At 31.7% G+C, this 16,402-nt stretch overlaps 1 protein-coding gene across 10 annotated transcripts in view; it reads right to left on the reverse strand.

Annotated features, from left to right (window-relative positions):
- Positions 1–16,402, reverse strand: part of LOC118200162 (neuroglian-like) — a 449,595-nt gene that overhangs the window by 411,174 nt on the left and 22,019 nt on the right. For 3 of the 10 annotated variants that reach the window (XM_085818772.1, XM_085818769.1, XM_085818764.1), the window contains exon 2: positions 13,077–13,138. The exons of 4 other annotated variants lie outside the window; for them this stretch is intronic. The gene's annotated coding sequence lies outside the window, so the exon portion shown is untranslated. Of the gene's footprint in view, positions 1–12,998; positions 13,023–13,076; positions 13,139–16,402 lie in introns of those variants that run through there. 3 more of the 10 variants (XM_085818766.1, XM_085818765.1, XM_085818770.1) reach the window with 3 other exon arrangements.

Genomic DNA, 16,402 nt, shown 5'->3' on the forward strand with positions numbered 1-16,402 from the left:
TAACTTTTTTAAATTTTTCTTTTATTAATATTATTATTTTGTTAGAAACTGCTCTTTTTCTTTTCAAATGTGATATTTAGTAAGCCTATAAGTCCCACGTACAGCATAACTAAATATAATTTTATTACATTAATCAAATTCATTTTATTAAGGAAATTACGATGATTTTTCTCAGATATTTTGAAGAAAATGAGTGATTAGTTAATCCAACTGATGACATGCCATCTAAAAGTAATTAAAAAAACTTTTAATGTCGTTCATGCGTATCTCCTCATTAAAATTATTTGAATCTCTTTGCTGCAGTCTTACAGTCATTTAAACTCATTTCTTCGAATTTCATTAGAGATATATTTCTCATTCAGTTAATTCAGTTCTCACTTCGCGGCAAGGCAAAAATACTTAAAAACTCAAAATATCTTCATTAAAAATCGTAAAATACAGCAAAACACAAAACACCATATACACTTAAAAACAGTTTTTTTTAAAAAAATTGTACAATTAAAATTTAGTTTCTACGCAAAAGTTGGCAATTATAGCAGCAGGCAGGAAGCCATATTTTTCGGTGCACAAAACTGAAAGTTTACTTTTGGTCCCACTCGGCAAAACGACACTGCAGTTGGTGCACTAATTGACTTAATTCACTATTCTACTGAGCGTTTCAAATGTAAACAAATGGCTGCTTCGTTAGGCTTAGCGCTACTTAAATTTTTAAACCGTTCATAATTCTACAGCTATTACATTCAGATTAACTAAAAGCATCAAAACGTTAACCGAGACATAAGATCAACATAATTTAATCTCTTTTCTCTTTTAAAGCAAAAAATGCACAATTTACCAACACATAAGAATAAAAATCTGAGCTCACCGAGCAGGGTAGGAGCAAAATGCCTAACATAATAAATCCATCCGTATGGGCGCAATGAGGCATATAAGATTGATCTTTTAAATTGTCAGTTTTCAATTTCTTTATAAATAGAGAAATTTATTTCTACAAATACCTGCCCCACGTGACAAAATTAGAACCATTTTTACAGCTTCTTATGCTTGTGTCTAGTGAAAAGAGAAAATAATGGGACGGTAACATGTTAAGAGAAAGACATCTAGATAACCAAAAGTAGAAAATACAAATAACTTTGTTTTCACTGCTCTTTCAATTCACTGACTTTTGTTCAAGGGCATTCACTGCCCTTGAACAAAAGTCTTGGTCTAGAACGGAGAATGCAGTTAACTGTCATAAAAACACCCTTGCAGTTAAATTCGAAAAACTTCTTTTACAATCTTCCAGTTCAAGTAGTTCAAAAAATCTTCCCATTGTAAACATCAAGCCAATAGTTAATATTTCTAATGTTAGTCTTTCAGAAGAACAAGAGAGAATTCTAAAATATAATTTTAACTTCTCACAAACCTGTAAACCCTCGATTCCAAAGATTTTAGCTCCTATCGAAAAAGCTTTCAAGTTCAGTAAAGTTTCAGATTCACAGAAAGAAATGATTAGGCATCTTATCGCTCATAATGTGAAATTCAATAATAAACCTTTGAAACCAAATCTAACTGCGAGAGAAAGAGCTACATTACGTGAAATTCATTCTAACCCGGATATTATTATTTCAAAGGCCGACAAAGGTGGCCAGATAGTCGTCATGGATAGGAACACTTACATCGATGGTGTCACTAAACTCTTAAACGAAGGACCATATAATCCGATCCCTAAAGATCCTTCACCTTCGGATTTGTCAAAAATAAAAACTGCGATCAAATCTTCGCAAATCATTTCAGCCAACTTAAAACATTCACTTATCCCATCTGTTGCGAATTGTGCCAGATTATATGCTCTTCCCAAAATTCATAAAAGTGGTATTCCTTTCCGCCCTATTGTATCAAATTTAGGTACTGCCTCGTATCCATTAGCTAAATATTTAGTTTCTAGATTTTCAACTCTATTAGACAATAACATTTACACCATAAAAAATTCAACAGAGTTTGTAAAAAAAGTTAAAAACATTTCTCCTAGTAATTTACTCATGGTTTCTTTTGATGTAAAATCATTATTCACCAATGTCCCAGTGGAGGGTGCATTAAGATGTCTAGAAACCAGACTTCGCGAATTTCATTTCTCTTGCATCGAAATTGATGAGCTAATTTCTCTCACTCAACTCTGTTTGAAACAAACACATTTTGTTTTCCAAAATAAATATTACAAGCAAACTGAGGGATTAGCCATCGGAAGCCCCCTCAGTCCCATCCTGGCTGATATCTACATGCATTATTATGAATCAAAATTGTTTGAAACTTTAAACTTCCCGGCATGGTTCCGCTACGTAGACGATACTTTTACTCTGTTTGAAGGTAATAAAGATGATTTAAATAAAGTTCTTTCAACAATGAATTCTATTGATCCTGCTATTCAGTTCACTTTTGAACTTGAGACTTGCAATTCTCTTCCGTTTCTCGACATTCTGGTCACACGTAACACATCCAACTTCAGTACTACGGTTTACCGTAAACCTTCATCGGTTTGCCTTCCACCACACTTTAAATCATGTCATCCGACTAAACAAAAGTTAGCTTCATTTTATTCCTATGTTTTCCGTGCTCTTCAAGTTTGCTCCTCCAAACTAGCCCTTGATGAAGAACTAAAGTATTTAAAAGCAATAGCTATGGACAGGGGCTTTCCACCCAACATTATTAATCAAGCAGTTAAAAAATTCTCATCTCAACACACTAAAAGGCACAATCTTGTTTTAGGAGATTATAAAAATTCTGTTGTCATTCCCTTCTTTCCATCAATTAGCTATAAAGTTGCACATATTTTGCAGAAATTTAACTTTCGGGTTGTTTATTCTCAAATCAATAAAATTCCGAGTTCCATACTCAAGGACCCCATTCCGGATATGAATTCCTGGGGTATTTATAGGATTCCTTGCCAGTGTGGTTTAATTTACATTGGCCAAACTAAGAGAGCCTTAAAATTTCGCGTCAAGGAACATGAGGCATATGTTAGAAAAAAGGAAACACAGAAGTCTTCTGTTGCTCAACATTGTTGGTCCGAAAACCACACTTTCAGTTTTTCTGCTGCCAAAATTATTCAAAAAAACATCTTCCATTGGAGAACTGGATTTTCTAGAGGCATTTCACATTCATAAAAATCTTTCTGTTCTAGTTAACGATCCTAATTCCAATCCAAATTTGCCTTCGGCCTTTAAAGAAATTATCTTTTAGTTCTGGTTTTACCAACAGATGGCGCCACTTGCTTATTCTTGTCCAGGCTTTCTTATCTTATCTAATCATTATTTCCTATCTTGTTCATTTGCGGTTTTGCAGCTGAAGATGGTGGTTCGGTAAAACCATCGAAACTAGTCCTGTGAAAACTTTGTAAATATAACGCTGATTTTTGTTGTTTGATTTCTGAATTAGTATTACATAGAAGGCAAGCAAGACAAACGATAAGCAGTTATTTAGGATTCCTTTTAAATCGTTTGTTGACTTAAATTCAAAAGACAAATATCACGTTTCAGAATGGTAACATCTTCCTTTTAAATCAGAGCTTATTCATAAAAAATTCATTAAAGGTCACACAAAACATGAAATAACTAAAAGACAAAATCAGAATTCAAAATTCGGGTTTCGAGGTGGACATGTTCGGGTGGAGGACTACTTGTGTTCGAAATTTGGTGGCTCTGGTAGCCATTGTTTCACTACAGTGCGAGAAAAGAAACAATCATACATTCATACATACATACATACATACATACATATAAATGCTTCATAATTTTAATAATAGAGATAGACGTCTAAGATGAAACGAACGGTTTGTGGATTAGTTTCAAACTGTTGCCATTATAAATCCCAATTTATATGATTTGAAGCAATAAATGTAAAAAACGTCACAATGGAAGTCAATAAAACTTAGGACGAACGGCAATGCATTTAATCTCACCTTTGTAATTCTTAATACACTCGCCATACATAATTTATAACAGAGATAGACGTTTAAGATGAACGAACGGTTTGTTATTTGTTTTAAACTGTTGCCATTTTAAATCACAATTTATATGACTTGAAACAATAAATGTAAAAAATACCACAATGGAAGTCAGCAGAACTCACGGAACTTCCAACGGCAAATGTATTTAATCTCAAATCTTTAATTCTTAATACACTTATCCCAAATGGACAAAAGAAGACTTTTTAACACAGATATATTATTTCTTATATATAAAAATAATAGACATATAATGATCTGATTCAACCTCGGATAAACTTTGCTTTCATTTCAGCGTTGTAAAAATTAGCGTAACAATTCTTACCCAGAATAAAAAACTTAAAGCATGCTTACAACTACCTAAATAGATTCAGTTTCTCAAGATCTAATACAGATATACAAAGAGCTGTCTCATTTTATAACTTATTAGAAATTCAACGTTTCGCAAACCAAAACAAAGCGAATTTTAACATCTTAAACGATGCAGTATATTATATTTAGACTTTAAAGTCACTCGATATTGAAATCTAAACTGAAAGCTCCAAACATAAAGATGATTCTGATAACTTTATTTTTTTTTAATTATTATTATTTCTTTTTAGCAACATCATAAATACAAGACTAAAATAATCACAATGGTTTTCAAAAGATTCCCAACGTGGTGTAAGAATATTTTCTTCCACTGTGGTTCCAAGATGCCTCAGAAGAGAAAGCATTTATACAGATTGTATCAAGGAAAGTGTAGCCTTCCTTAAACCATTCTTTTGTTTCCTACTCAGGCAAGTGATAGCAAGACTGTTATCAGAGACTAAAATGGTTTTTAGAAGTTCGACGGCCGCAATCGAATTTAGTTTCCCCTGAGTGGTGCGTACATTAAGACTAGTTACGTTCTAAAGAAACAAAAACTTTGAAAGTATTTTAAAAATTAACATACAATAAAGTATATCATCGCTAAGCAATAAACTGTTGAAGATCGGATCACATGAAACTAATTTTGTACGCGATGTCACTCAAATACGATAAGAATTGGATGTTATTTTTTAAAAAGTCATAGGCATATTCATTTAATTTAATTTACCAGACGTGGGACGAATCTTAAGTTTTCTCGAAACCATGTACTAAAAGATTCTTAAATATTTCACAGTAAGAATAATAATAAGATTTAAAAAGTTTTTTAAATTGAAGTAAAATTTTAAACAAGCATTTAATGAAAACATTGAAGACGATGCAAATGGAATTTAGAAAATAAGGTACATGATTAATACTCATAAACCTGTTCAAACTTTAGATGTTTTTACAGATTCTTTTTAAATTTAGGGCAGGAAAATTATTTCACGAGTTAACGTAATAAACACTAAACATGGAATGCTAAATCCTCTCCAGAAGATTAAGAGCGTGACAATCAGAATCACCATCAGCTGACATTGGTAACCCAGATTCAGAATAAGCTTTCTTTTTTAAAAAACGTCAGTATAACTAAACCTTCCGAAATTTTCAATTAAGTGTTTAATGAATTTTTAAAGTAAAAATCTAAAGATTAGAATAACGAAGGAAAATGCAAAGATTCTAGTTTTTGAATTTCGAATCTTTCCCGAGATTGAGATCGAATGGCATTCTTAATTTAAAACTAAATATGTTCTAAAACAGAAAAAAATTTCATCCTAAAAGTTAACAGACAATAAAATAAAAACGACTTTTAAATAACAGCTAAAAGTCGAAGTTGCGTATAGGGAAAAAGCACTTACAGTTAATTTACACTGTAAAATCTCGCTTAACCGAAGTTTGGCATAACGATGTAGTTAAAGCACACAAAGATAGATAGCCCTAGTGTGCTTTATACAACAGTTAAATAATCCGATTCCAGACTGCTATTCAATAATCCAGATTTCAGCTTCTCTTCCTCTACTGGCCTGACAGAAGAGGGGAGAAAAGGAAAAGCAATTAGCTTCATGTAATTTTTTTTTTCCCTAGTACTTAGTTGCTTGTTTTTCTTAATTTTAACTTGTTTCAATACGAAAATTTACAAGAAAACAAAGGATAACGTCTTTATGCTGCACACCTAAAAAGAGATTAAATTTTCCAACGCAAACTCTGCACATGCACTCCTGTATTTGTATATATTGTACATAGTTATTTTTTTTTTTTTGTTTACTTTTTGAGTATCCATTTTTATCTCTACTATGACGTTAATCTCATATTCCAATCCATTAGGACTCATGGTTTTTATCTCTCAAACCTAGAGGGAAATTTTCCTCTCTCTTCCATATCTGTCAAATTTTCTCTTCTGGGAATCTCACTTGATGCATTTTTACGTGGAGCTGGACACTGCTCGCAATATGGCGGTATAACGTAACCGATACCGGATTGAGCGTCTTCATGTATAAAGTTTTAAACAAAAATATTGATTTATATATATATATATATATATATATATAAATCAATATATATATATATATATATATATATTCTTTAATTCGACTATTATTTATTTATTATGCATTAGTCATGCTGTAGAGATCATTTACATTTACTTTATTAAATCATTTAAACACTTTTTTTTCCTCTGAAAAATTACTACCTTTAATTTTGATGACGTAATTCTTCCTCCTTACTTACATCACAAAAAATGTATGTGTGTTGTTTAGAAGCAAACACTAACTTGTAAATTATTCATATGTACCAGGAATTACTATTATTATTATTCTAATAAATACTCAAATCAAATACTTTACTAATAGCAAAATATTATTTTAAGTACGAAGTTCGTTTAATGATTTGCAATGAAAGCTGCTTAAACAACATAAGGACCACTGGCAATGACATAAGTAAATACTAATTAACAGAATCTCGACGCTGGATCTTCGATGTCGAAAGAATAGACAAGTAAAAGTAAGCCCACTAAATTTTACGGGTGGGAAGATGAAAGAAAGAAAAACTATTATTTTTTTTTACATTGCGAACATTACCACAATAGGAAGTTTTAAACTCCCCATTCCACCCTCTTCCTTTTAACATCTCCACAGCTGTCACTTTTCCTGCATTGTGGTGAAACACTGAATGAACAAACTTCCTGCACGTCGCAGTTTGGCGTTTCTTGATTCTAAGGCTTTTTGCGGGGAAAAAAAAAATGATTTTTATACAGAATTTACGTGGATAGATTTAATTTTATGATTTTTTAAACTGTATGATATTCATATAATTATATACCTCTTACAAACAGTTATTTTATGTATTTATCTTTTTAATACGTATTAATACGTCTAGAAGTGAACAAAAGTTACACTTTTGAAATGTATTACATAAAATAATGCGAATCTATTTCTCCACACCATACTGGTTATTAAAAACAATGTTTAAGTTGATGTACAGCAAAAGTGATAGATTATTAATATTTTTACTAAGCAAACTAAATTGCCATAATTGGCGCTACTCAAAAAAACATGACTCACAGACTTTTGTGCTGTATTTTGAAAACTATGCTAAACAAATTTTCCAGTATATTATTTCCCGTGTTTATAGCTTCAATTCATTAGAGTATAGATAAGTATCAGCCCTTTAAGTCTTCTTTTAAATTTGGTTACTTCTTTTTTCTGTTCTGAAAATAGTAATATACTTATAATAAATCTTTCTGAAACCCATCATTTGAAAATTGATCCCTTGTCATATGATTCTCATAAACGTAGGTGGTGGTATAAACGGCAAAAGCGAAACTGAAGTTTTTTGCCGAATGACGTACCTTAGTTTAGTTTGGTCTATTTGATTATTCGAGGGCTATCTGCCTAAAGGAAGAAATGCTTTTCCTGGAGAACTTTCTAAGGGAAACTGGCTCGTACACACGTTAGAGATGGGGGAATAAACTCGACGGTTTAAAAGTGTTCTCGCTCCATAAATCTAGGATAGTTATTAATGTCTGAAATTTAATCTGAACACTCAGCGATTTAAAAGGAATTCGTTGCCACTATCCGAAATACAATATTCTTATTTTCCACGCGTGTGTTGTTGCCATTCGGCAAAATGTTAAGCTATTCAATTTTTCTTTGAAATTAAATTTGTCTGTCATTGATTAACAAGCTAAAGGATTCGTTGTTCATCTCTATTATTATTTTCCTCGCAGTGTTCTAGGAACGGAGCAGGAGTTCAAAAATATACATAGATCTCTATAATTAATAATTAATAGCTGAGAGCGTGAAATTACACAACAGAACTAATTTAAATCATTACCTCCATTTTTTTCCTTATAAAGACTATTTTAGCGGCTGGCCGCAACAAGCGAATAGTAAAATAAATTTTTTAAAAAAATGTACGAAAAAAATTCTACGTTTAATTTGTAATAAACATTAAATATCCTCTTTTATTTAGTTATTTCCCTTTCATATGCTTAAAAAAATAATAATAAGCTTAGAATATTTTTTTTTAGCTGCGTCATTTCAAAATTAATCCCTTTCATGCGAATCTCATAAAATGCCAATGATGTAATGGCAAAAATGAAACTAAACTCATTACCCATAATCAGTCAACAGAAATAACAGTCATTTGTTTACATTTGAAACTCTTAGTAGAATGGTGAATTAAGTCAGTTGGTGCACCAACTTCATCTTTTTACCAAGTGGGATCAAAAATAAACTTTCAGTTTCACGCACCGAAAAATTTGTTTTCCAGCTCGCTGGCCGAATTGGTAGCTTTTGCGTAGTTAATCGAAAAAAAAAAAAAAAAAAAAAAAAATGTTTTTTAACTATATCTGTTGTTAAGGTTTTTCTGTGTTTTACAATTTTTAATGAAGACTGAGTTTTTACGTATTTTTGCCTTGCCGCGAAATGAGAACTGAATTGATTGAATGAGTAATATATCTTTAATGAAATTCGAGGAAATAAATTTAAATGAAGTGCAGTAAACAATGTGTATTATTTAATAGGCCGTACAAGAAAGTCATGTGGTGCCCACGTCACAAATTTTAATTCTGAAGATACGGCTTCTTACCGTTCAGATATACAAAAGATAGAAACAATGTCAATTTTTTCTGACTTCCCCCCCCCCTTTTTTTTTTTTTTTTTTGTTGTTGTTGTTGTTGTTGTTGTTGTTATTGTTATTGTTGATGATGGCTTGCTTTTAGTTCTGGATATTCAAATTTACTCGGTCCTTTTTCAAACGAATACAGATTTTCTTATCGCTTTATTTATTTTTTTTTTTTTATTTTATTTTTTTTAATGTACCTTGATTTGCTTATCGATAGCAGATTTTTTGAACTTATTTTCTGTAACCCTTAGAATTTTGGCTTATCTTTAACCTTTAGAATTAATTTTCTTCAAACCGCACTTCAATGTAATGCTAATTAATCCCTGCGCCCGCACAGGCGCACGTGCACTGTATGAGAATTTCAAACTTGTAGAATACAATATGATGTCTTAAATGTAAAAAATTAACATTAAAAAATTTGTTGAGCAAGCTAAAGAATTTCTCTGCGGAAATTTCTATGTTAAAATGAGTTTGCCTAACTTTAAAGGCTAATGTAAATCTACTGAGCACATTTTGCAATATTGTTAGGCTAAGCCAGGTTGTTCGATATATCTTTTATATTTCGCACATATAAATTTTGCAATGAATTATAAAATTTAAATCAGAACAAAATCTTTTAACTAAGTTGAAAAGATTTATAATTTTCAATCAAAAAATGGCGATAATAAAATGAATATAGCTACCGCGTTCTGCAGATAGAAATTTTGCTCTTAAATAAACCGAGTAAACAGCAAAGAAAATATTAGCGGAGAAAAGGTTACAAGCATAGGGGGGGAAAAAAAAAGCGAAATCCTTTGGATTTCGCTTTTTTTTTTTTAAGACGAACACACACCAGTTCAAAAAGAAAACGTCATACAGAAAGTACATTTCCCTTTCAGATTTAGCAACGAAGTGTGAAAGGAAGTAATGGATATGCTGAATAAAATACAAAATATTAACCGCCTCTATTTACAATACAAGCGCCTAAACGCTTATCTGAAAAGAATATGCAATCTCATGAGTCAACTTGCGGCATCAAAAATTTAACCCTTTACAGAATACGCATTTGTAGTTTACATAAAATAACTAGAATTAAATGTTTCACCAAGCCAAGATATTAAAGACATTACGAGCGCTGGTTTCAGTAATTTAAACCAAGCAAATGAAAATCTACTGCTTTCAAAAATACCGAAATTGCCATAAGCGTTTTCAAAGAGGAGATGTTGGTTAAGTTTAAAGATTAGCAAATTTGAAGCTACTATTTCTGGTAGACTTCCCTCAATGTCAAGATAGCATTTAGATATTTAAATATATATATTCCACACGCCTATGAAAGTAAATATCCAAGAGAGGTTTAAAATTAGTTAAAACATTAAATTTTAATTATTTTTCAGAAGCCATTTTTTTACGTTTGAAACGCTTAGTAGAATAGTGAATTAAGTCAATTGGTACACCAATTTTCGGTGTCCTTTTGTCAAGCGGGATCAAACTTAAACTTTCAATTTTGTGTACTAAAAAATATGTTTTCCTCTGCTTGCTGGCCGAATTGCTTGTTTTTGCGTAAAAACTCTAATTTTAATTGGGGGGGGGGACTGTTTCTGCATTTGGTGTTTTTATGTTTTTATGTTTTTCTGTATTTTACAAATTTTAATGAAGACGTTTTGAGCGTATTTGTGTTTTTGCCTTGCTACGAAGTGAGACCTAAATTTACTGAATGCGAAACATATCTCTATTGAAATTCGAGGAAATATTTTTAAATGAAATGAAGCAAAAAAATTTAATAGGCCTTCGTCTAGCTTTTAAATGTCCCAGAAAAATGCCTAAAGGGAACACCAAACATTAAATAAAAAAAAATGAACAGAAATTTACTCTGCAGAACAAATTTATTAAAAAAAATTTTTTTAATTCAATAAAAATGTATTATATGTAAAAAAAGTACAATTATATAAGCAATATCCCTTAATACAAATATTAATTATCCTAATAATTAAATTAACCAACTTCCCGTTTCAAAATCTTAAAAATTCAAATGGTATAAGGCAGTTAATTTTTTTTTTTTTTTTTCCTGAAAACAATCATGCAAAACGTTTTATATAATTAAAATTATATATAATTAAAACATACTATAAAAAATTACAATGAAATAAGCAATATCCCTTAATACAAATATTAATTATCCTAATAAACCAACTTCTCATGGCAAAATCTTAAAAATTCAAATGGTATAAAGGAGTGTGTTTGTTCGCTAATAACTCAGTCACTACTACAACTATCGTCACCAAACTTTCTACAATTCTTTTATGGGTCCTCGAAAAGGACAGCATCAAAAAAAGTGGCTAAATATCGGAGATATTAATTAATAACGTTAAAAACGTTAATTTTCGTCCTCATTTTTCCGAGTGGCAACAGTGCTGATAACAGCAACAATGGCTGCGTGCCACTGTTGCTGATATAACGAGAAAAAATTATCGATTTGATGCGATTTCATCAAAAAAAAAATTTTTTTTAAATCTCATTCCAATTTTGAAAACATCGCTTCGAGGTGCACTGGCTCTTGTCTAGATGCACCTATGTACCAAATTTGGTAGCACTGGGTGTATTAGTTTACGCGCAGCACGAACGAAAGACACACACACACACAGTGTGTGTGTGTGTGTGTGTATTTAATTCTGGCAAAGCACGCTAGGGCTATCTGCCTAAGGGGAGGGATGCCTTCGTGGAGGACTTTCTAAGGGAAACTGGCTCGTATACACGTAACACATAGGGAAAACCACGAAAAACGCCCATGCAGCCAGTCCGTTCGCGGGATTCGAACCTCGGACCGAACTACCAGTGTTCAGCGACTTTACCGCTCGGCCGCTGGTGGGCCACACACACAGAGAGACAGACTCTTCTTTTTATTATATGTAAAATGAAAAGAACATATTTTTTTACTTTATTTCATGAAAAGGAAATGGTTTCAGTTTTTAATGTATTCTCATTATGGGTAACAGACCAATGCAACTTTAAATCCCCCCCCGATTATATGTTAAACAAAATTAATAAAATATAAAGGAAACTTTGCTAACATTTAATCACATGAAATTAATCTACATTACATATTAGAATGCTTATTTACTCACTTTCAACAACTGTCAATTACCTTTCGAAAATTCACTGACATCAGAAAAATAAAACGTTAAATTTCAACAACATTTCTACAAAATTATAATCCGAAAAGCAATATTCAGCATAAAATACATTCGTCTATTTTAGGGTGGGAAGAGGAAAGCAAGAATAAACTAACGTTAGCCGAAATTCCCAGACTGAACAAAACATTCAACCAAATGTTCTTTTCCCTGCTTGATGGAGTTCCTCATCCATCATATTGATCCACTCCTGTTGGAGCTGAAATGTGCGTGCACATCTATCTCGATATTAAATTCCTACGTAAATTAACTAGACGTGTGATGATCCCATTAACTGATCACCTAGCACTCGATATTAAAATTTTGGACTTTTTTCTTTTGGAGCTACTTTAAATTATGCTATACTTTCTTGATATTTCATCTCCAGATTGCAAACCCTTTCCTCTCAGAAGATAATATATTTCAGTGAACCAGTTCATGAAATAGCCTAAAAATCGGTTTAGAACAACTCACTCGTAAATTTAATATACGAGTGCATGTATATATACATCACCGATCCACATCACTTAGATAGTCCATATGAAAGTGAATAGTAGAAGCTTGATTAATTACTTACCAAATGTCGAAAAATTAATTCTCCATCCATATATAGTAATTTATATATGCTTTTAGTATGCAAAACTTGGCACCAGAATTTTTACACTAATCTAGGGCCTACGAGACATGCAGAATACGAATTTAACTTTAACCCCCCTTTTTTCTTGTTTTGTTTGTTTAATTTCTAACTCTGCATATAATAAATATAACATAAATTAATATTAAACGATAAAAATATACGCTTGATAAATTTCTATTTTCAATTTATCACATATTTTTCCCCCGTTACTAAATACTACCTATCCTATCTTGAACAACTGCAGAGTTCAGGCCGTTCTTTTACAGCAAGCAATCGTCAAAGTCAACTTTGTTCTCACCATGAATGGACGAAACTTCCAACAGCCAACTGGATGTGTAATATAGTCATCTGGATGTGGACCTGGAAGCACATAACAGAAATGCCTTTAATCCCTTACCTCAAACAACTAAATGTGAATTGGGGAGGGGGGAAAGAACATAATGATTGTCAGTTGGACAAATAAAGTTCGTAAAGAATCATCGCATCGACCAAAAAAATTTAATCGAAGTGACACTGGACACATCAAGCTTTTGGGAACACAGAATCTTGAAAAATTAAGAATGCTATCGCTAGGAACTGACCTCTTGTTGTCCAGTTTTCAAGGTTGATATTCTAAACACTACACCACAAGAGCATACAGGTGTAATGCTTTTAATACTTTAATTACTTTTCTTGATAAACCAAGGTAATAAGAAAGTCTCCGCATGTAGTCCTACAAATAAATCATAGAGAATTACAACACTCCGATACAATTACAGATGACTCTCCAATAACACATACCCGACGACAGGGTCAGTCTGACGACAAGTGTCAGCGATTTCATTTTTATAGATGGCTACATACTACTGTCTTTTCAACTTAAATCAATATTTAAATGATACCAAGCGAAAAATAAAGATCCAGACATGCGAAAATTTCTGAGTGAAGTTTGGGTTTTAATCGGGTATCCTTTTTTCATTATATAGAATACAGCAAAAGCCCCCATACATAAGGCAGAGCGGATAGCCCAAGTATGTGCAAATTCATTTCTTTACCCTACGTATACAGCCTTTTCCATCATCATATATAATGTATGACAGTGCCCTTTTTTTTTTTTTTTTTTTTTTTTTTTTTTTTTTTTTTTTTTACGCTATTCTGTGTTTTTCCAATTTTGAAATAAATATAAATGCTTCTTTGACGATGCTGTTGTTATTTTCTTTTTACATGCCTAAGAATAATTTCAGAATTAAATAGATTAAAAGCACCTTACACATGAACACACTACATACACAAGTGTCAGCGATTTCATCTTTCTAGATGGCTACATACCACTGTCTTTTCAACGTAAATCAATATTTAAATGATCTCAAGCGTAAAATAAAAATCCAGACATGCGAAAAGTTCTGGGTTAAGTTAGGGTTTTAATCGGGTATCCTTTTTTCATTATATAGAATACAGCAAAAGTCCCCATACATAAGGCAGAGCGGATAGCCCAAGTATGTGCAAATTCATTTCTTTACCCTACGTATACAGCCTTTTCCATCATCATATATAATGTATGACAGTGCCTTTTTTTTTTTTTTTTTTTTTTTTTTTTTTTTTTTTACGCTATTCTGTGTTTTTCCAATTTTGAAATAAATATAAATGCTTCTTTGACGATGCTGTTGTTATTTTCTTTTTACATGCCTAAGAATAATCTCAGAATTAAATAGATTAAAAGCATTTAATCTATTTAATTACACATGAACACACTAAGCGATCTTTTTGCCATTCATTATATATTTTTTAAATTACTTAAAATAACTTCTTTACAAAGAATGATGAAAAACCAGTAAGCATAATTTCGGGAATTGCAGGTTTAATGCATAAGGCAAAACAAAGACTATGTTTTATACAGTGAGAACATATGCCTTACAAAAATTATGCTCTTCTTGATTAGGAAATCCTAATCCAATGTTTAGAATACCGTCTTCACTATTCTTTCTACACAAATGTTAAGGCTCTCGAAACATTTCTCGCGCACCGTTAACAGTTTTAGCACACTTTGTATCTGAAAAACTGTTTTCTGAGAATAGAATCAACTGCTGAAGATCAAATGAATTTCTTACGCCGAAATGGAGGCCTAGTCACCATACTTTTCGGAAATCCATTTCCATCTAAAAAGCAACCATGTGGTCGAAAAATGACATATCATTCCTGGGGCTTTCTGATTATATGTCAAGTTCTTCAACACTCTCCCACATACAACTGACATTTCTGACATTATATAAAATGCTGAATTATAATACAATCTATTACCAAAATGGACGAACTGGTCTATTATGTTTAAAAAAATCAAACATATGATGCATTTTGTTTATTTGTTGACACTTGCCCCTCCCCCAAAAATAAGCGTTACTTTTCAGTCATTCTTCGTCACTCCAGAACGGGGGGGAAAAAATCTCATTAACTGCCAAGACATTATTTAATTTTATCATTCCCCTTTAAGGACGCCGTCTTTTACATCACAATGACAATGAAAGAAAATCACATTGCTCATCACCTTTTATTGCTAAAAGGTGTCAAATGACAATCGCAAGAAAACAAATGTTCATACTCATAGTTTAATAGCTCCTTTATAGGGGTTACGCGGAACTCCTCACCATAATTCATTTGCTTCAATAAAAACTAGCTAACAATAAGAATTTAAGTCGCACGCTATCTTTAAAAACGAGTTGATCGACCTGAGGATTCGTTGTTCTTTTGCCTGACTAACTCTTTGACTTGCTTTCTTCTGGCTCCACGTTTCCCCATCTCAATAATAACAACCAAAACAATAGTCTGCGAACAATTCAGAAGATTTTAAACCCACATTTACTTCCAACGAATAGAACTTATAAAAAAAATTCACACATTAGTAAACTTGTTTGAGATACTGTAAATAACTCAGTTCGTTACAAACAATTCACGCAACCTGAACGGAAACAAAAATTAGCAAAAATCTCTCAGATGAGACGGATGGTGTCTCACGTTTTTTATCTTGATAAACAACGGTGGAATAAATGCAAGTGTGTTTTCAATATTGTTATTTAGTAGATGTAAAACAAGTCACAAAACTGAAATCAAAATTAATAAAATTGAGGGATTAGTTAGCGTAACTTGTCATAAACAGCAAACTACTTATAAAAATAATTACTTAGAGCTAAAAAATAACTAAGTTGCAACAGAAAGTATCAAATTTTAAATTTGCTATTGTATTTTTCACTGTTCGTTTCCATCCAGTTATTAAAGTATACTACTATCACATTTTACTTTGCACCAATAACGCTAGCAGCTGAGAGGAACAAAATTTAAAAAACTAAATAAACAAGCAAATTAATTTTGCAAAGCGATTAATTAGCTGACTTATAATTCATCGTTTTTCGTTTATTTTAATTCTAATTAAACAAAAAAACGATTGTTTTCACAAGACGGACATTGACTCTACCGATTTTTCTTTAACAAAATCACTCAAAGTTGTAAAATAAAAATTTTGGATATAAATATTTAAAATGTAATTTAGCCATTTTTCAACTTCAATTTTATTAATAACATATGGAACGATTCATTAATTAGTTTACATTATAACATACCTTAACACAATTCTTCCACTAATTCACTATTTCA

Source organism: Stegodyphus dumicola, chromosome 6, assembly GCF_044657685.1.
Source record: "Stegodyphus dumicola isolate Sdum_Otavi_A_Nest chromosome 6, ASM4465768v1".
NCBI lineage: Eukaryota > Metazoa > Arthropoda > Arachnida > Araneae > Eresidae > Stegodyphus > Stegodyphus dumicola.